This window comes from Felis catus, chromosome D1 (assembly GCF_018350175.1).
Source record: "Felis catus isolate Fca126 chromosome D1, F.catus_Fca126_mat1.0, whole genome shotgun sequence".
Classification (NCBI taxonomy): domain Eukaryota; kingdom Metazoa; phylum Chordata; class Mammalia; order Carnivora; family Felidae; genus Felis; species Felis catus.
Genome location: NC_058377.1, coordinates 72,629,096 through 72,651,296, shown reverse-complemented (window position 1 = coordinate 72,651,296; position 22,201 = coordinate 72,629,096). Strand labels below are relative to the sequence as shown.

The 22,201-nt window shown below is 34.6% G+C and overlaps 1 protein-coding gene across 32 annotated transcripts in view; it reads left to right on the top strand.

Annotated features, from left to right (window-relative positions):
• The window catches only part of SOX6 (SRY-box transcription factor 6), a 695,707-nt gene that overhangs the window by 263,790 nt on the left and 409,716 nt on the right, over nt 1-22,201 (top strand). The window contains exon 1 of one of the 32 annotated variants that reach the window (XM_045039026.1): nt 1,106-2,935. The exons of 30 other annotated variants lie outside the window; for them this stretch is intronic. The gene's annotated coding sequence lies outside the window, so the exon portion shown is untranslated. Of the gene's footprint in view, nt 1-1,105; nt 2,936-11,796; nt 14,876-22,201 lie in introns of those variants that run through there. One more of the 32 variants, XM_045039027.1, reaches the window with a different exon arrangement.

The window sequence follows — 22,201 nt, the reverse complement described above, 5'->3', positions numbered from 1 at the left end:
GTATGTGAAGACTAGGTTGATATATGATCATCTCTCTTAAGAAATAGTGGACCTTTGTAACAAGATTTTATTATTAAAAAAAATTAAAAACTCCAACATTAAAATAATATTCTAGGTTTTCTTGCTTTTCCCCTGCCATTCAAGGATGTATATTTTCAGTCAAATTTGGTCTTTTTAACTTGGCAAACCTTAAGTGACAAGGTCTTAAGATGACACTGTTTTCTCCCTAATTCTTATAGATTGTAGATATGTTCTTCAGATCTAAGAACTATAGATCTAAGTCCCCTGGGTGTTGATGTTCTCACCAGGAAATGATCATGTTCGGAGGTTGGAGTGCCAACTAGTCCATGAGACCAAGGCCCCCACTAGAACCATTTTAACATCAAGTCAAAGTTACAGAAGCCTAAACCTTTAAGGGTCCATGCAGATAATAGCACATTTGGAATGGCATGCACACTTAGTCATGTGGGTGGAATTTCTCAGAGGTAGTGGATTTGTAGGTTTTATTATCTGTCATTATGTATGATTACCCCTTTGCAACCCAGACAAATAAAGATTAAAATGTAAAATTTGGGGTGCCTGAGTGGCTCAGTCGGTTGAGCATCTGACTGTTGATTTTGATTCAGGTCATGATCTCACCATTGTGGGATCCAGCCCTGCATTGGGCTATGCATTGAATGCGAAGCCTGCTTAAGATTTTTCCTCTCTCCCCCTTTACCTCTCCCCCATATGTTCTCTCTCTCTCTGTCTCTAAAATACAATACAATACAATACAATACAATACAATACAATACAATACAGTAAAATTCTTAGGAAACTGCTTCTAATAACCCTTCCTTCTTCTTCATATAATCCTTCTACATAGTGAAGTGCAATATGTCATCTATTTTCATTTTTACCTGCTTATTTCCAGTCCTTGTCCAATTTTAAAAATTTTTTTCTTTTGGTTATTTATTTTTGAGAGAGAGACAGAACGTGAGTGGAGAAGGGGCAGAGAGAGAAGGAGACAGAATCCAAAGCAGGCTCCAGGCTCTGAGCTATCAGCACAGAGCCTGATGCGGGGCTCGAACTCACAGACTGTGAGATCATGACCTGACCTGAAGTCTGCTGCTTAACCAACTGAGCCACCTAGGCACCCCAGTCCTTGTCTAGTTTTTTAAAAACAATTTAACTTAAATGATATCAGAGCATAGATGTCATTGTGTATTCTTTGTTTTTCATTACTGTTATATAATAAACACTTCCCATCATGAAGAGCTTACCATGGCCCATACAGACACTTGGGGAAGCCCTGGTATATCTTACTTTCTTTGGATTTGCCATTTGGGTCTTATTTTAGATATCTTCCTCCTGGTCTTATGATACTCCATTTACAATTAACCTGAAGCTTTTACTAAGGGAAGATATAATTTCTACTTTTTATGAGAATACATCTTAACATTTACCACTAACTATGAAGTGCTCTGTAGTTTTTTTCTTTTTCTGCATCTCTTGCATCTTGAGAAGTTTATAGAATTTTTCTTCTTTAATCTGTTAATATGGTATTATTGGCAGGTTTTTCTGAACCACCTAGCATTACTGAGATAAACTCATTCTTGATGGATTTTCATTTACACTGTAGAATTAATTAATATTTAAAGAATTTTTGATTTTGTTCATAAATGAGATTAGTCTATGATTTTCACTTTTTATAGTATATTTTGTTTTGGGATTAAGGATATTTTAGCCTTAAAAGTGTTTTGGGAGTCATATACATTTTAGTGTGAAAGGAACTCACAGTATTACCTCTTGTAGAGGCATTATGTTTACACTCTAACTAAAAGGAAAAATATTTTTATCCTTAAAAGATTTTGAAACATCAACCTAAGATAGCACTTTTTGGTTTTGTTTTTTGAATTTTTTGTGGGGGGCAGGGAACTGCAAGGGGGAAGTTGGGGATAGAGAAAATGTTGGTGAAGCATGGTAGTTGCCTCTGTAAGTCTCTGTCATAGTGTATAATTATTCTGGTGTTTATCTTTGAATACTTTTTGGCAGACCTGTGGTATGATCAATTGGGATTAAGAGGAGAGTAGTTTGATGACATTGGTTAGGGAAGAGAAGGTATTAACTGAACATTGAAAAAGGTTCCTGCACCAAAGTTGGAGCTATATATGATCTGAAATTTAAATACACTGTAATTAGTCTGTTTATATCCCTAATGCCTTTAAAAGTTACAAAGATAGAGCTTCTCCTGCAGGCCCCACAATTTTCCCATTGGTTGCATTAAGCCATTAATGACACAATTTTTCCTCCCAAACTCTTCCTGAAGTTAATTTTAGTCAGATTTTTATCTCTACAAAAAATCTGGGGAGTAGGTGTGGGCCTATATGTAATTTGACCTATGTTTAATCTCATTTCATCCTATAAAAAATAGTTCAACACAAATGTTAGGTAGGAGCTCTTTAATTTTGGCATTTCTGAATATTTGATATGACTACTGATGCAATTTCGTACAAAAGAGGTGCTGACTTTCTTCTGTTCTTACTGTTCTAAAGGTATCACAGTTTAATTCAGCACATAATTTTTGAGCACCTGCTATGCAGCAGGTCCCAGATATTCAAAGATGATTGTTTTTAAGGAGTTCAAGCTTTCTTTTTCCATCCTTGTTCTCTGAAGGCCGTTTCTTTCCTGATATCCAGGTGCTTTTGTTTCTCTTTCTTTTTGCCTCTGCTTTGTCAAAGCAAAGAGACGTTTAGAGGAAAATTTGAGTTACACCCAAGCTGCTTCTATTGAGAAGAATTAGTACAGCTCTCTGAACATGGGCCTATTGTTTGTTTAGAACCTCGTGTTAATGAGGGCACAATGCTTGTCTTGATTCTTATATGAACCTATTAGCTTTGCTCTGTTCCATAGCCTCGGATCACTGATCTAATGATTGATACTTGATAAAGACAAGGTGAGAAGATTTGGTTGACCAAAACATTAGAAAACCAGTGCAAATTGCATTCTTGCCAGGTATCATTCTTGTTTATAAAAGGCAAACAATAATTTAGGGCTTCAATTTAAAACAAATTATTACTGAAATAAGTTGTAAAAGGCTGTGGAAAAGTAGGAGGGACTTAAAAACCATTTTATTATGTGATTTTTTTTTTCTGTTCTCCATTAATTGAATAATTCTTAAGATAGTTTCCTCTATGTCATTTAGTTTCCCTTTTAATATCTTTGGATGTAAGATTGAGCTCTGCTGGCCTTTCTTTCTTGTTCTTCGGGTGTTCGTGCCAGCTTTGGCAGCCCTCATTGTCTGTGCTGGCTCAAGTGAAGGAATGGCTGAAGGCTCCTTTTGGAGACCCACTTCACTGGTTATTTTAATTACTCACAGGGATAATTGTTGAGTGGTGCTATATAGGATAGTATTTCCTTTGCCACAGGGTCTAGGAATTCTGCCCAGTAATCACTCCTACTCCTGCTGGATAAGTGTATCTGAGTGGAAAGACTGGTAACTGGCTCTAGGTATCTCCCTAAAACCATGTGTAGGGCCTCTGTCAGATTAACTCTGAAATTCATGCAACCACCACGAATACTTTCCTCATTGATCTTCTATTTCGTATGGTCCAAAACAGAGAATTTGTGGAGTTTAAAATTAGGACACCAGCTATCGTGTAGCCCTATGAGACCAAAGATTTTCTTTGCTTTCCATTTTTACTGTCAGAGATATTAGAAGAATAATAGGGTTTTGAGTGATAAGGGCTGGTCTTAAATTTTTTTTTTTAATTTAAACACTGCTATGTCAGCTATGTATGCTGTGGTGAAAGACTGTGATATACTTTTTGCTGGTATTCTGTGGTATGGAACTGTTGATACTTTCTGAGATATAGTGCTAAAGAAAATTCTGGGTCCAGCATCCATTAGATATTTCCTCAAACTTAGCTGCTTCTGTAGGTGGAAGGGAGCCTTCTGAACCTCAGAGTTTGTAGTTTTGAAACCTTTTATCAAGGAATAACTAATTCACAATAGGTCAGTAAACCAAAATAAATGGTGAACTTGTATGGCTTACGCTTCAGAATTAACTTTATGATTGCAATTTTTAAAATAGAAATCAATGGAGATGGGGGGGGGGTGTCTGGAGTTGTTTGTTAATTGTTTTTTTAAGAGTTTTTGTCACTTAATAAAATAAAAATAATATTAATTTTGAGTAGTTATCTAGACTACATTAGTTAGAATGAAATAAAAAATAGAAACTTCTGCTGAAGAACTTTGGGAATCCTCCAAATGACCTTGGCCTCATTGCTAAGATTGATTGCTTTAAAGGCCCCAATTTTTCTTCATCCTTCCTTGTATCCATGACCTTTGCCATGAAACTTTACAGTGCCTTTCCATTTTAGACTGGGTATTCTATCTCACCTCTTGACTCTGGGATCCATCATTTAACTTGCTTTGGCCAATGGGATGTCAGCAAATGTGATACAAGTAGAAGCCTGTAAAAGCACTTGTGCATTTCTATTCACATTCTTGCTTTTTTCTGTCATGATGAGAAGAACAAGCCTGGGCTAGTCTGCTGGAGGATGAAACATGTGGAGTAGAGTTGAATTACTCTAGTTGTCCCAGGCAAGGCCATCCTAGATCAGCCAAAAGCCAGCCAACCACAAGACATGTCAGTGAGCTCAGCTAAAAGCAGAAGAAATGCTGCAAACACATGAGCTAAATAAATGCTTATTGCTTTAAGGCAAACCTGTAGCATTTTTGTGGCCATAGATAACTGATACGTCTTCAGTTAATCTCTTTTTAAAAAGACAACTGGGAAAATATCACAGATGATTCCCAGTGATTTCTTGCTGTTTCAATGGCAATATATGATTCATATTGATTTCAAGAAATTCCTAGAGCCAGCCTCCCAGTGATACTTGTGTGAGACTTGATTTAAACTGAAATTTTTTTTAAATGTTTATTTATTTATTTTGAGAGGGAGAGGGAGAGAGAGAGAGAGAAAGAGAGAGAGAGAATTGGGGAGGGGCAGAGAGAGAGGGAGAGAGAGAATCCCAAGCAGGCTCTGCACTGTTAGCACAGAGCCCAATGCAGGGTCCATCCAACAAACCATGAGATCGTGACCTGAGCCAAAGTCAGGAGTTGGATGCTCAACCAACTGAGCCATGCAAGTGCTCCTAAAGTGAAATATGTTTTCTTTGTGGGTTGATTTTAGGAGCTCTGGAGATACCACTATCCAGTCTATATATTCAGCTAATAACGTATGTTAGCCTTTAAGGACATGGAGTCTTCCAGTCCACAAAAAGAGATAAGGCAGAAAATGCAAGTGGTACAAATAATTAAGTTAAATTCATGAGGTAAGAAACACAAAAGCCAATGTATCCTTGGTCAAGAGCAAAGTTTGACTGGGAAGAGGTGGTAGTGAGTGGATTTGGTAAAATGGAAAAAATGAGGTTAAAAAAAGGGAAAACTGGATTTACTTTAGGCCATTTAAAAACAACAGAGTAAAAAAAACCACACACACAAAAAAACCCAAAAAACAGAGTATGGAATGAATGTTGTGAATGAAGACTGAGCTTCCAAATCTTAACTCCATGTTTACTCTGAAAGTCCAACATATTAAAGGGGGGAAGATGGCAGGTTGCATGAAAGAGGCAACGAGGTAGTTTTGTTAGGGGCATGGTGCTTTAATTCTATTTTTGTGCTTTGAAATCAAATGACTGTTGTATCTTCTACTTTCAGACTCTGTCTATATATTGCTATTTCACTTTCTTCTGTGGCAGAAAGAAATCTGTTTTTTAGTGAGTATATAAGTAGAGGGCTGAGAATCTTAGTCCCCTGGACAGAGGCAGGGCATCACTGATCTGTACTGGGAGAAGGGGTGCTGGATGGGGAATCTGTACTTGGTTAATTCATCATATTACTTAGAAAGGTCCTTATTATTTTGCACAGCAGTGTGGTCACCTGGCGGTAGGTCATTAGCATTTTAGTCTTCTTTTCCTCACAACAATGCACAACATGCTAATTAGAGGATTCTGAAAGCTAAGTAACCTGTTTTAAAACCAGACATTTTAATTTGCAGCTTTAATGGCTGTTTTTATAATAACTGGCTTTATTGGGGGTAAAAGCACTTCTCATGTTCCACTAGCAAGGCAGAGTATAACAGAAGCTGACAAAATTAAAAACCTCATAATGCGACCTTTGCCTGGGATAAAAGGCTGTTTCATAACAATTTCCTTTTGTTCTTTGTTTAAGCCATTACTCTAAAAGGAGCCTCCGATTAATCTAAGTAAATGCATCATTACAGTACTAATCCATGTCCTTCTGTCAGTGTCTGTTTTAATTAAATAAGAAATGCTAGCAGAAAGATATCACGCACAAAGCTGTGATTGGAGAAAGAAGCACTGGTTGATCAGGGAAAGATTAAAAAGGGCTTTACTGTTTTGTCCATTTGCATAGCTCCAGATGCCACAGTGTTTCAGGTTGAAAGAAAACTTACAAAAGAGTTTAACACATTTCAGTCTTATAGATTTAAAATAATGGGATTTACCAATGAAATTCTAATCATCCAATTTATCACACGTTAGACATTCCAAAGCAAGGAACAGAACAGCTTGGGGCGTGTCTTTTAAACCTCTTATACAATATTGTGTTGTATCAGTGAAAACATACCTGCCAAATTTGCATGTGTTTCTTCTTATTTTGGATGACATAGATGGTGAAATCTGGTTGTGGATATACAATGTAATTTTTTTCCTTTTTAAAGTATCTTGCAACTTCTAGTTTAGTTTTTTTTTAATTTTTATTTTTCTATTGGTAATATGTTAAGAATTTAGGTACTTAATTGGTTGTTAACAATGAAAACTACATTTGATAAATGGCTTATAAAATGAATGTATCTAGTTAATATCGCTGCACTGATACACAGAAACTCTTCTTAGCAGTAGAGTTACAGAATTCCCGTGGTGAGGGCTTTCTCCATATGCGGACCATTATTTGATGTAATGAAAAGAGAAAGTGTGTAACAGTGAGATTGTTAATTAATTTAGCCTAACAAGATGAAGATAAATGAAGCAAAGCACATATTGAATGAAACAAGAGGTCTTATTTACAATTTAATACATTTTTATATAATGCAGACTTCACTTGATAAAAAAACCCCAAAAAACAAACAGAACCCCACCCCCAAAATACCTGCTTAAAAAAAGCACACTCCCTCCCACCACAATTCAACACTAAAACCTACCTGACTTTACAGAAAACATGTACCGTGGCTCCGTAGAGAAGACACTTTTACAATGTGTAAACAGTGCTTTTCTATTGCTAAGAATCCTATACTAGTTAACCTTTAACTTTAGTATTTTATTATTCTTGCTACAGACTGGGGATGAACATAAGAATAATTATCTGGAAACCTTCAGGTTTTTTGTTCTCCAGGTTATCCTGAGACATCTTGCTTCAGTTATTTAATAATCATTTTATTTTAATCCTTTCTTTTAAGCAAAGGAAAGAAGCTCAAAAGTGAGAAAAGAAAAAAGAAAAAAAAGAGCTGTGAGCCTTTTTTACATGTGCTTGAATCTGTAGCAATTGTGCAGAATTCTTAAATTAGCATTATTTTTAAAAGTCTCCCTTTCAGAGATTAATGAGCTTTATCCAGTATTTGACCTTTTATCATTCTTGCTTTCTGCTCAGAAGTACTTCCTTCCTCCTACAGTAGCTAGAAAAGACTGTCTCTTATCTTATGTTACTGTAGGCAGTGGTAACAGGGCTCTCTACAAATGGTGTTATTATGGTCACTATGTTTTTATCTCAGGGGTCACGAACAAATCCATGCAACTGCTTCTAAGGATTTCAATAAATAGGACTTTTTATCCAGACAATCGCCTTTTATGTTACTTTTAAACAAAACTACTAGTCCATCAAGAGTTTCAAAAGAAAACAATTCTACAGAGTGCCGGTATGGCCGCACAGACCAATCATCATGGCACCCATTCTCCAGTCCTTTATTTTTCAAGTCCACAACAATAGGTTGTTGATTCAATGGACAAGACCAGAACAATTAAGTTCTCTGTTTAGCAGCAGTGCAGCATTTTAATGCCCTTCTCTAATAATGGTCTCATTATTGTTATTCTAAGACTGGGCCTCAGGAGGAGGAATATTTGCTGGAGGTACGTCATTATTTTGCAAATTTCGATTAGCTCATCATGTTGTCTGTAGTGTGAAAATCGTAGCTAATTAGGGCAGCCAGTTAGACTACCAGCTTTTGAGCTTATGAGTTAAAAGGTAGCATACTTGATAGGCCAGTGATGTGAAAAAGGTGGTAAAAAGGAGGATTAGAGCAGTTGCCTTAGTAACTCCAACTTCCATCTGTGAGGGAACAATGGACTTGTGTTTCTCCCCCACCTTGGTGTAAAAATTGGTTTTGTTTTGAAAGGACAGGGTTCTTTTTATGACAATCTGGAATTCAGCCCAACTGAGTGTAGTTTTAGTTGTTAGGAGAGACCACTGGGGATAGGAAAGATGAAAGGTCATGGTGAGCTTCAAGGACATGAAAGGTTGTTGTCTCATGTAACAATGGTAGATTGTTTTTTTCTAATATTTCTAGCCAGCCCCTAAGTCAGGTGATGGAACAAATACCTACAGTTTAGTCAGGTGAAACAGGAGGGGGCAGGGGAAAGAAAGGAGAAAAATGGGGTAAGAGAGAGTTTGTACTTTGTTTAAAAAAATAAAAGGGTAACTTCAATTTGCTTTTATTAAACGAAGTGATATTTCTTTGTCACCATCTCTGAGATTCCAGTGTGCTTTGGACGGTTTGCCTCTGTGGGCCATCACATCTCTGGGAAGCTCTCCAATGTGTTAGGAAATGTGATTTAAGCTTTCTTCCTGAACTCCCAGGAGGACCAGTGATGTTATACTTAACAATAAATTTAGTTGTTGTAGCTTTCTCACATTATTGGTGTTCTTAAAAGGTTTTCCTTCAAATGCACACTGAATAAAATGAATGATAAATATGAAAGAAGTTTGTTTCACCACTCTACAGGGTTTTATCATAAATTCTGTGACTTCCACACAGAAAGTTTACAGGAAACTGTTTAGATGTTGCTGCAAAAGCAACACAAATTTTTCTCTCTGTACTTAAGAAAATGCTACCATTTTAAGAGCTATTGGGGTTTTGTATTAGAGAGGAGGTGATAGGAAAGGATTAAATACAGTGCTATTGCATAAAACTCCTCAAAACCAAATCACCCTCTCTGGGTTTGAAATGCTTTTATTTCAGCAAAATAAGTGGCTTCTATTTTCCTTCCACATCAATATTAAAACACTTGGTTGTGGTTGTGGTTGTGGCTGTGTGTGTGTGTGTGTGTGTGTGTGTGTGTTTGAGCGCGCGCTTTAGAACCTGAAAGAGTATAGCAACACTATCTTTTTAAGCAAAAGGATCATCTTTTGATGATCAAAGGAACCTTCATATTTCTTGCTCTCTATTGTCCCCAAACAACCTTTGTATAATTGAAACTGGACTTGGTCCAGGGGATTGGAGAGATTTTCAAATTTTCTTTTAATCCCAGGGCTTTGTTTTCTTACTTTTTCTAGTCAATTGTCTTTATTGCTGTAGCCTTTTTTTGAGAAGCTGTGTTCTTTTAATTTATTTTAGGCATGAAATAATAATATCATGAAACTCTAGAGTTTAAGGACTTTTGAGATCATCTAGTTCAACTCTTGAATTTGAAAAATAAGAAGAGACTAGAAAGTTGAAATGACTGGCCTAAGGTAAACCAACTAGTTAGACATAGACCAATAGCTGCCATTTGCTATACTTTTAAATGTAAAAACCTGAAATCAAAGGAAGAATGAAGAAGCATTAAAGGAGCATGTCTAACGTGTTTATGGTGATTTTAAGGAGTGTAGGGAGATGGAAGGAAGCTAATATCTGGTAGTGGTGGGGCTGGGAATCAGATCAGATTTTTTTTTATAACTATTAAAAGTTAATTTTATTTTTTTGTTTTTTTATTAAAAAATTTTTTTAATGTTTTTATTTATCTTTGAGACAGAGAGAGACAGAGCATGAGCAGGGGAGGAGCGGAGAGAGAGGGAGACACAGAATTGGAAGCAGGCTCCAGGCTCTGAGCTGTCAGCACAGAGCCTGACGCGGGGCTCGAACTCACAGACTGTGAGATCATGACCTGAGTCGAAGTCGGACGCCCAACCGACTGAGCCACCCAGGTGCCCCTAAAGGTTAATTTTAAACAAATGAAACTTTTTTTTTCCTGACCAAAAAACCCCCATACAAAACCACAGCATAACTGGAGAGAGATGTACACTAAGGTACTAGCATAGCGTCCAGAATCTGCAACATTTCTTGATGCAGGAACTGTGTGAGATACTTTCGTACACATGGTTATAATTATAAACACTTTTGTGTCAGATACTTTCGTACACATTGTTATAATTATAAACACTTTTTCTTTTCTAGTGTGGCAAATTAGTTAACTGTTTCATTTTTTAGTTTTTGCATTAGTAGAAAGGGACCGAATATTATCCAACCTTATTAGATGTTATGCGATACAACGATCAGTGTATGATTGAAAAATGTAATAATATACGTTTGACAGAACATTATGAGTGTAACTTTGTGCTTTATCCAAACAGACACCCCAAGGCAAATATAAACCATAATATTTAGATCAATATATATGCTATAGTTTATTTTTGGAATCATGCAGGATATATTTAGAAATTTTGGATTATATTTAAGCATTGAGGAGAAAAGAAAATAATCCACAATTTCACCTTATTATTTCATAATAAAAAAATCATGCTCTAGTAACATTATGCTATATTTTATTTCAGTATTTTATCTGTGTGTGTATGAGAAGAAAGAACATGTCTAGCTTGTTTACTGCTCTCTTTCCAGTGCCCAGAACAGTACATGGCACATAGTAGGTACTTGAAAAATAGTTGAGTAAATGAAATTTTTTTTCAAAATTGGCTTATACTATAGATATATTTTTATATTTAAGAAATCATTTTATTGTATTTTCCTATGTTTTTGGTTTTTGAAAACATGATTTTTAATCATGGTATTATATACCATCATATGGATGTACCGTAATCTGTTTTAGCATTATAGTATCAATTTTTAATGTTCACTATTATAATATTAAACTTTCACTAATATAACATGAAGTATAATATAATATGAAATATAAACATGAAAGTTAATTTATAAGGATATCTTCCATTTATTATTAAAGTGGTAAAATTTAAAAATTGGTTGAAAAACCTTTTATGATTATAGAATCACAGCAAATATCATCACTTCCTTCCTTCAAGTGTTTGCTTAGATGTCATTTTTCTCAGTGAGGTCTACCTTGAGAACCCTATTTTAATTAATTAAATTAATTAATTTTTAATTGAAATATGGTTGACATCTAATAGCTTATTAGTTTCAGGTGTGCAACATACTGATTTAACCATCATATACATTATGAACTGCTTACCTGATAAGTGTAGTTACCTTCTGTCACCATGCAAAGTTACTATAATGTTATTGAGTATATTCTCTATGCTGTATTTTTCATTCCTGTGACTTATTTTATAACTTGAAGTTATAACCCTGTTACACCCATCCCCCCACCCCCTCACTTCTGGCAACCACTAGTTTGTTCTTTATATGTATGAGTCTATTTTCCTTTTGTTGTTGTTACTGTTGTTTGTGCATTTGTTCATTTGTTTTGTTTTTTAGATTCCACATATAAGTGAAATCATATGGTATCTGTCTCTGTCTGATTTATTTCACTTACCGTAATACCTTCTAGATTCATCCATGTTGTCAAGAATGGCAAGATTTCATTCTTTATGCGTGTGTGTATGTGTATCTTGGCTATTGTAAGTAATGCTGCAATATATCTTCTTGAATTAGTGGGTTTTTTTCTCGAGTAAATACCTAGAAAAGTGATCACTCTATTTTAAAATTGTCACCCTCCAAACATTCCTAATCTCCCTAATGCCATATTATTTGTTTCTATAGCCTTTATAAAATTTTAACACACTGTATGATTTGTATATCTATTAAATTTATTTGCCATCTTTCCCTTATATTTCTTGGAATATAAGATCTACATAGCAGAGAAGTTTTGACGATTTTAGTCACTCATATTCCCCAGTGTCTTGAACAATGCCTAGAATATAGTAAGTACTCAACAGTATTTGTTGAATGCATTTATTAAAATTAAAAAGATGCAAGTGTCCATTTTTAAAGTCAAGAATCAACCCTTTTTTTCTTCACACAGGTAACTTTAATCAACCAATTTGTATACCTGCTAAGGACTTCTGTCTTCTGAACGTTAATAGGTACACATTTATCCAGTTAAATGAAATCATAACACTTGACTGAATCTTAGACTATGTTGGATACAGTCTAAATGTCTTGCAACAAATGCCCTAAGCTTTTGCTGCTTGAGGTCACACTGAACTGTAGTTTTAGGGACATTTCTGGATGAAAAATATCACTGGTGTCAATGCAAATGAACCATTTCCTCATGTAAACGTCCTTCTGGTAAGACTTTTAAGGTTTGTGCCTGACCTAGGAAAACTCAGGTTAACCTGATTATTTACTCATATTTTGGGATGATTTTACCTTATTCTGCCCCAACTGTTATTGGTCCTATTCCTGAAATTTTCTTAGGAAAGACATTTTACAAACTTCTGTTATTGCGTTCAATGTATATGGTTTATACTTAAAGAAAATAAAGCAAAACAGTTTTTAATTATAAAAACTTGGCGAGGAAGTAGTTTTTAATTATAATCTTTATAAAATAATATATATTAATAATCTATTACATTTATATGGCATTTATAGTTTCAAAGATTTTTAATAAATATGATCTTGTTTAGTTATCTGAATGATCCTAGACATGGAGGGTGTGGCTTATTATATGTATTTAGGGACTGAGGCAGAAAACTGTTAAGAGACGGAATCTAGATCACAAATCTAGGAGTTGATAGAGGCCGTGAGAAATCCAAGTCTTTGGAGTTCTACTAGTCCAATATTATTTTTCTTTTACTTAAACCTTCTCTCCATGTCAAATAATCATTGTTCTGTTGGCCTTTCTTAATAGGTTCCATGAAAATAAAAGCAAATGATTAGAATTAAATTTTTTTTCACTTTATTTTACCTAATGTACTATTCCACTTTTCAAGGACTTTTCTTTAGGTTTCCCTAGTTCTTTTTTCATAGTCATTATCTTTAATTTTTGTTATTTGAGCATAGTTGACAAACAATATTGTATTAATTTCAGGTATACAGCAGTGACTCAACAACTCTATACATTATGCTATGCTCCACACAAATGTAGCTACCATCTGTCGCCCTACAACACCATTACAAAATCATTGACTGTATTCCTTATGCTGTACCTTTTATTCCCATGACTTATTCATTCTGTAAGTGGGGGCCTGTATCTCCCACTCACCTTCACCCATTTTGCCCATCCCCTTGTCCCCCATAGTCATTATCTTTTTCTTTATTCTGACTACAAACATGAACTTTGGTAGCAGTTTGCGAAACCAGTGGCTGCCAGGTCCATCTAGTAGCTAGTTGTTCATTTCACACCTCTAGATGTGAGTAGGCAAGTTCTGTTCTATAGTAACAGGCACACAGGTGATTGGTAGAGGTCCACTGAGATGGGAACAGCCTTAGAAGAAAGTGAATATAACAGGCAAAATGCATTAGCCAAAAGATTGGACAGTGAACACCACCAGGTCCATGTATGTAGAAGAGAGGCATAAAACAGGAGATTAAAGTGTTTCATAAGGTAGACAAAGAAAGAAAAGTCTGGGGCAAGTGGTAGTTAGAGGATAGGTGGACTATACCAATACCTATACCTGTAAGTCACAATAAGGCCATAGACACCAAGGGTAGTTAAAGGACAGATTGCCATTTCTGAGTCAACTGCAAGTGAAAGGTTACCATGATCATGTAAGGGTCATGGTCTTAGATGAATTGGTATATTTAAATGCAGGAAAACAAGGTAGAATCCAAGTTATTAGAGTCAAAACAAAAGATCAAAGCAACTAGTAGCAGGAGTAACTGATTTCATTCTGAGTCCGAAAGGATTGTGTTGGAGCCTCCTTTAGAGGAGGTCAGAAATGGTCTTAGAGCAGTGGCTCTCAAACTTTTAGTTTACCTAAGAATCACCTGGGGTGCTTCAGATTTCTAAGGTGGGGCCCAGGTGTCTATATTGTTAACAAGTGCCCAGATTATTCTGATGCAAGCATTTATAGATCACATTTTGAGGAAATTTCCATAAAGCCTGAGATGGTACTTATTGTAGGATAAGGGATCAAGCATTATAATTGTTGAGAGAGGAAGCAGTTAGGACCTGAAAGTTAGACCTTTTTACTAACATTTTTACTAAGAGAAAAATAGATCTCCTAGCCCAAAGCTGATGTGTATTTATCTGCATGTAAGTAAAGCAGAAAACAGAGGCTTATATGCACTGAACTGGTGTTGTTGTAAGTCTATTATATTTCTCTCTTCATGTATCTTGTTCCTTGTCTTTATGACCTGAGTGCTTTTGTAATATCTAACATAAAGATTTATACCTTTTAGTGTATGAAAGGAAGGCTCATTGTTCTTTTGTGCCTAATCTGAACTGTCCCTCATTTTTATTTTCCATTTGTTATCTGCACAATTGAATTTCACCCTTTTCTTCCTGCTTCATAAATTGATTAGCTTGAGTTGGGCAGACTGCTGTAATGCTAAGGGTTAACCAGAAGAGAATTACAAATGAACTATCTAGAAAGTTGATTATTAATCCAGCTAGAGAAGAAATATCCTTTTACTTAGCAAGAATGAGTATCCGAAGAGCTGATAACATTGCTCAGGCCGGGAGGTGGAATATGGCAGAGCTTGGTAAGTAAAACAAAACTTGGAATTAATCTTTTCTACTCATTTTTTTTAAAAAGCATGTAGAATATTGATATGTTTGAACAGTTTAATATGAATTTACAAGTTGCCAGAACAAATCTGAAAAGTTCCAAATGTGTTTGTTAATGAGTTCTCTACCTAGACTATCAGTAAAAGTTAACTGAAAAGTATTTACCTAAGTAGATAAATACATTTAATTTTGAATATTTATAAAAATACATGATTAGATTTGTGATTAAGAACAAGGAAGTGGGCATGGAGGAATGACTACTAAAACAATTGGAGTCCAAACCTCAAACTGAAGAATCGAGTGACAAGCTTGTTTTTTCACAAGAGCGAATTCTTAGGTATGAAAATATAATTTAAAATACAGTATCCACATAAAATTCAGTGACATATTTTCCAGACTTCTAGGTAACAAAAACTGTCATAAGTTCTCTTATTTTCTGAATCCTAGCATGCATTTCATCGTGATGTTTCATTTAAGGTCCTTTCTAAAGACAGCTTTTATTGTATTTGTGAATTGGAAGGAAAGAGAAATGAGAGGATCTGTGCTATTTGTACAAAGAAAATTAAGTGAAAAGATAAGATTTTAATAATGTTCCTGCATCAAAGACTGCTTCTCCTGTTGTAGAAAAAATTTTGATGTTAATATGCAATTCTATAAGATTGAAGTTTGCATGAATTACTCGATATTACAAAAATGAGCCTTTTAAACATAGTATGGATGGTACTGAATATTATTACAGCTTTAGGCAACCATAAATCATTTCAGTGTAGCATTGTATTTAGGAGAAATTAACAAACTTACTGAGCTTACCATATATTTTAATTGTGCATCATCAAATGCAGGATTTTAACCTTTTCTTTAAGGGTATTTCTTTAATGGCAATAAAAAGGCCTCAAATTAACATTTTGTTATTTAATGCTTAAATGAGCACAGAAAGAGTGTGCCTAAGATTGAATATAGATGCAATATTTGAAATATATAATATACATATATATACATGCATATATTTGTGTGTGTGTGTTTGTGAATATATGTAGTATATGCATTCAGAACACCAGAACACTATTTGGCCATATACACTCAGCTTTTTCTTAGTTCCAATGTTCTGGCCCATATTTAGGATTGAGAATATAAACCACAATAAGTGAAATAATGAAGACAATAGTTCAAATTTATTGAGCTTTTGTGTGGTAAATGCTATATTAAATGCTTTATCTCATTTAATCCTCATATTAACTCTGTGGATGTTGGAAAGCCACAAGGATTACAGTGTATGATAAAACAAAAGAGAAGCTAATTGAAGAGCCTCTAACATCTGATGCTGTAAGTCTAGAAAATAAAGGCTCAGGAAACCAAGTGTGTATAAGAAGGGAGATTCTTTAATTCCGTGTGCTTGTCATTCTCAAAGTTGGAACATTAAATAACCTGGGGAAGAAGAGGAGAAGGAAATGAAGTGGTGAATTCTTAGCATTTGTTAATTCCTTTAAAACATTTTATTATGAAAATTACAGTCATACGAAAAGGAATAAAATGTAGGTTAAAATATCTATGTATTTATAAGAAATAAAACCTTTCCAATACAGTGGAAGCATCCTGTGAACTGTTTCTCAATTTAGTATCTTCCTCTCTTTGTGCCACAGGTTCACTCTTTTGAATTTGGTGTTTATCATTCCCATGTTTTTCTTTATACCTATACTTAAATTCCATGTTCATTATATAGGAGGAAAAACTCCACTTACCATTTGTTGAGATCCAAGAAAAAGATCTTTTCTTGGCTTATTATTATACTTTAGTTAAAACAAAAAATTATTATAATATTCAAAGCTCCTGCACAATCTGGCCCCTGCAAAAACCTTTGCAATGGTTCTTTCTGATTCAGCTTGCTGTTATGGTCTACACCCTCTATGTTTTTCCTGCTCCAAGGTCTTCACTGTAATGCTGTCTTCTCAACTGGAATACACTTCTTCCCACTCTATCTGAATGTGCTTCAGGTCCCTGTTTAAATGTCATTTCTTCAGGGAAGTCTTCTCTGATCCTTCCAATTCAAATCTTGTCTGCCTGCAAAGATCTTGCTTCCCACTCTAGTTTATTTCAAAGCAGATATTGCAGTTTTAAATTATGTATTTATTTGTGCGATTTTTAAAAAAAAAATGTCTGTCCTTCTGGACTGGTCTGTTTTGTTCTCAGACGTCTACCTTAGCATTTAGCACACATGGCCTTGTACATGACAAGCATTCAATAGATATTTGCTGTTATTAAGGAGAGGAATGTAGTGAATGAGAAAGTAGAAGAAAGGGAGATTGAGAGAAAGAAGGAAACTTACATAAAAATGGAGTTTGTTGTTTAGTTTGTATATACTGTTTCAGTAAAATTATGCAACCTAATGCTAGCAAAGGGGTGAGGGAGGTGGTGGGGACCCTTTTGCTTTTTTCCATCTAGCTGCAGAACATTTGACAGCTTTCTCCATTATTGGTGCTTATTTTTCACTTTGCCTTCTCATTCTGGGAAATCTCCATTCCTGGATGCAAGAACTGAGCTTTCAAATTATGAACTTATAGAGCAGCCCCAGTGGCTATAATCTTAATGTGGAAACACTATAATGGGCTCTAAAAATCTGGAAAAATTTAGGACATACAGTTGAGAAAATATATCTGATACATTCACATAGGAAACCCCTAAGGTCACTTGTAAGAGTTACAAGGTGGGTAACTATAACTAAAATATTAAAAGTGGTGATAGTTGCTATAATATTGTTAGGCAGCCTGATTTTTAAGGAGAATATATAAAAGGTTATAAAAAACAGAAAAAAAAAAAAAGAAGCCCGTCTGAGAGGAGGGCTGGGGTTTCCAAAATATCAGAACACACTTAACGTTGTACTCTATGTAAATCTTCGCTGGCATTTGTAATTGAAGTCCAAGGCTACAAGATTATGCTGAAATGTTGTTTTTTGGTTGGTGGTGTGGGAAAAGGAGGTAAAAGGATAAAAAAAGATAATTTAATTAAAATGTCTTAGTGTTAAAAGGAGAGAATTTATGGAGTGCTTCATTTGTGGTCATGGAAGGTTCCATTATTATTAATAACATTGTACCTTACATTTTTATTATACTTGATACTTTCATGTGAACTTTTTCACATACTATCTTATACAATTCTTAGAGCAAAACTGTGATATACTTAAAGTAGGGATCTTATTAACTTTGTTTCATAGCTAGGAAAACTGGGACAGAAATCAGATAGGAACTTGAACTAAAACTTAAAAAAAAATCATAGGTATAGTTTTCTAGGCCAGACTATATTTGCTCTACTTTCACCCCTCCAAAAAGATTTTGACTGGAGGGTACCTCTATAAGGACCCTCCTTAGAAGGACCAGGATCAATTAGGTGGATGTCCTCTATAGGTTTTCCAAACTTAAACATTTTTTTTTCTAATTTCCTAGAGATGCAGAATAGTTAACAATCTCCAAAAAATGGAACTGAGACGGTTAAGTGCATATAACAGACACACTGCTAAGCCTATTCTAAATTAAGGCTTATGAATGAAGCTTAATGGGGATAGTTCTTGCCTGATATCTTAGGGGTTCAAAAATAAAGAGAAATAGGTGTGAACTTATAAAAATGAAGTACTATAATTTGGAGTGAATGAATGATAGCTCGTGTGATCAAGCAGAGGGTACAAGCTCATTGGGTGGCAACCTAAGTCACATGAACTCAGGATGAATACCTTCTGGTGCCCATTTAAAAGATTTTTTTTCAAAGAAATAGTGGAAGACAATGTGTATGTTGCACATATACATGTGTGCAGGCAAGTGGAAGGATAGTTATTTGAAGACCAATGCCAGGAGTATATGTAATGATTAGCCAAGAAGGCTATGTGCTGTGTTAGAGTAAAAGCCAAATCTTATATTTTTAAATTGGACCAATAGTCTGGTTGCAGAGAAATTCAACTTTTCACTATTTCTAGGGCAGCTGGCAGAAGCTTCTCATAGGTTAAAAGAACCAGACATATTTACCCTGAATAACATAAGTTTTAAGAGACTCCAATAGCTGCCTGAAATGGCTACAGTGCTGCATAGGGAGAGTGTGTACTCTGGAGGGTCAAACCTGAGTTAGCAGTGAAAGTCACAAGGAGCCAGAGTCACAGGAATGGCAGAAGAAACACTTTGTAACAGTTACAGTTGTCTAAAAATGGAATGGGCTTCCTTGCTGAGGTAGTAAAGGCCTTGTTTCTAAAAAGGAATTGGGGAGAAAGATTCAACTGTTGAATTATACCAAGTTATTTTAGAATTGAAGTTTAAAAGAAGATCTCGTCTATGTATCAACTGGCTAAGAAAAGGAGGAGAGTCAACAGCATAAGGGACAAAGACATATTCCTTCATTATGTGAAGAAAGAATGAAGTTCATAAAGGCCAGATTTACTTTCCTCAGTCATGCTTACTTTAGTATGTGAATAAGAAAATTGGTGTATTTTTATCTGGTGACAGCCATTTGATGCCTGAAATTACCCCAAAGAAAAACTTTAGACTTCACTTGCTATCCCCAAACCTCAGAAAAATTGACATAAGAGAATGGGAGTGTATTATGAGGGGGAAAAAGATAAATCAGTTTGTTTCTTCATTGGTTCCGGATCTGGAGAAAAGAATTTAATCTCGAGGAGAACAGATTTAAAAATAACACTAAATTCATTTACTTATACTTAAAAGGCTCCTGAGCTTCTGGTACACTGACAAGATAAAGGATCATGTTTTTAAGCATCTCAGAGATTTTCTGTTATTTCAATTTCTCCTTAGTGAGGTTTTACATTCTTATTAAAAAAATTAAAAATATTTTAAAATTATACAAGTAAAACATGAATACTTTCTTATTGTGGAATATTGCCTGGCATACAGCAGGAAATTATTAAATATTCAATAAATAATTATTGGCAAGAAAAATGTAAAGGAAATTTTCCTTAATGTCCCTCCCCGCCCTAAGTTCTGTTTCTCTTCCCAGACATCATTGCTCTCCTTAATTTGGTTTGTATTCTTCCAGACCTCTTTCTATATGATCACATACAAGTATACACAATTACATAGAAGTATTCAGTTTTATTTTGTGTGAGGTAATACTTCTTCCTTTTACACATATTATATTTTACATATCCTTTTTTCATTAAAATTACAACTTAGACCTCTGTCAATTTATATAGCTTTACCTTTTTTTCTTCTATGTAGTATATTATACTATGTTATATTGACAGACATCTGAGTTAGTTCCAATTTAAATATTCTCAGTTGAAATTTTAGGTATTTAAAACTTAGAGGATGGCAAAACTTGACTGTGTTCTTAAATATGTAAATGGGAATAGAAAATTTCTATTTGGTAGCAGAAAAAACACTTGAAGAAATAATTGCCCAAATTTCCCAAATTTGTTGAAAGATATAAATTTACAGATTTAAGAAGTTGGTGAACCCCAAGCAGGAGAAATGCAAGGAAAAGTGCACCTAGGCACTTTATAATAAACTACCAAAAACAAGAAAAGTTTATAGGTAAAGTTTATTTATTTAGTTTTTTGTAAGGAGTAAAAAAAAAAATAGAACACAGCTCATGAATAGCAGGAATGAAAGAAGAATTATCACTACAAAATTATAGAGATTAAATACAATAAAGAAATGTTATGAAAATCTTTATGCCTAAAGAATTTTAGTGCTTAGATGAAACAGATAATTCCTTGAAAAATACAACCTATTAAAACTGTCACAAGATGAAACAGAAAACATAAATAGCACCTTAGCTATAAAATAAATTGAAATTTTTGATTAAAAAAATAGAACTTTCTATTGAAAACTACAGGCCCAAATTGTTTCACTGGTGAATTGTATCAAACATTTAAGAAATAATGCCAATCTTACATGAACTTTTTTCAAAAAATGGAGGAAGGGAGAACAATTCCTACCTCATGAGGACAGCATAATCCAATTACTAAACCTAAAAAATATAATAAAAAAGGAAAATTTTAGATTTATATTCTTCATGGTCATAGATGCAAAAAAATTTTAATGAAACATCAACAAATTAAATCCAGAAATATAAAAAGTGAATAGTATATCATGATCAAGTAGGGTTTAGCCCAGGAATGCAAGGTTGAGTTAACATTTAGAAAATCTTACCATATTAACATAATAGATGAGAAATAGAATATGATCACTTCAATAAATATAGAAAAAATACTTGACAAGACCCATTCATAATTAAAAACTCTCAGCAAACTAGTAATAGAAAGTAACTTCCTAAATTTGAAAAATGCATCTTTGAAAAACTTAAACCTAACAAACATCATATCTAGTAGTGAAATACTTAATGCTTTTTTTTTTTCCATGATAGAGAGCAAGATAATTAAAGCCCATGCTCTTTCATCCTGTTTGGCATTGTGTCAGAGGTCCTAACCATTGTAATGAGGCAAGGAAATGAAACAGTATAAAAATATGAAAGGAAAAAAGTAGAACTGTCTCTAATATGCACCTTTGGCAAGGTCACATAATACAAGGTCTTTTATATTTTAGTATACTAAGTGGATGGAGATAAAAATTTCAAGGTAAACAATGGGAAGAATGATTTTATTTTGACTCAATTTAAAAAATTAAAACTATAATTAATAAAAATAAGTATATAATTGGCAGCATTTTATTTGTAATTCTAAATGTGCATTAATTCTTAGAAGAAGGAATTAATTGCATGTTTTAAAAAAATTTCTTTTAAGTTTATATTTATTTTTGAGGGGGGGAGGGGCAAAGAGAGAGAGAGAGAGACACAGAATACAAAGCAGGATCCAGGTTCTGAGCTGTCAACACAGAGCCCAATGCAGAGCTTGAACCCTGAACTGTGAGATCATGACCTGAGTCAAAGTCTGACGCTTAACTGACTGAACCACCCAGGCACCCCAACTGCATGTTTTTTAAGAGTAATTTTTCACATCAGATATTGTGATAGCACCATCACTTTTAATATTGTGGTACCATTATAACAAGTGGGGGTTATTTTTGCAAAGAAAATTTCCTAAGGACTTTGCTTTATCTTTTTATTTTTATTTGTTATATTATTTTTAAACGTTTATTTATTTTGAGAGAGAGAGAGAGAGAGCAGGGGAGGTGGGGAGAGAGAGAGAGAGAAAGAGAGAGAGAGAGAGAGAGAGAGAGAGAGAGAGAGAGGAAGAGAGAGAATACCAAGCAGGCTCCATGCTGTCAGTGCAGAGCCTGACATGGGGCCCGATCTAACAAACCATGAGATCATGACCTGAGCCGAAATCAAGAGTCAGACAGACACTA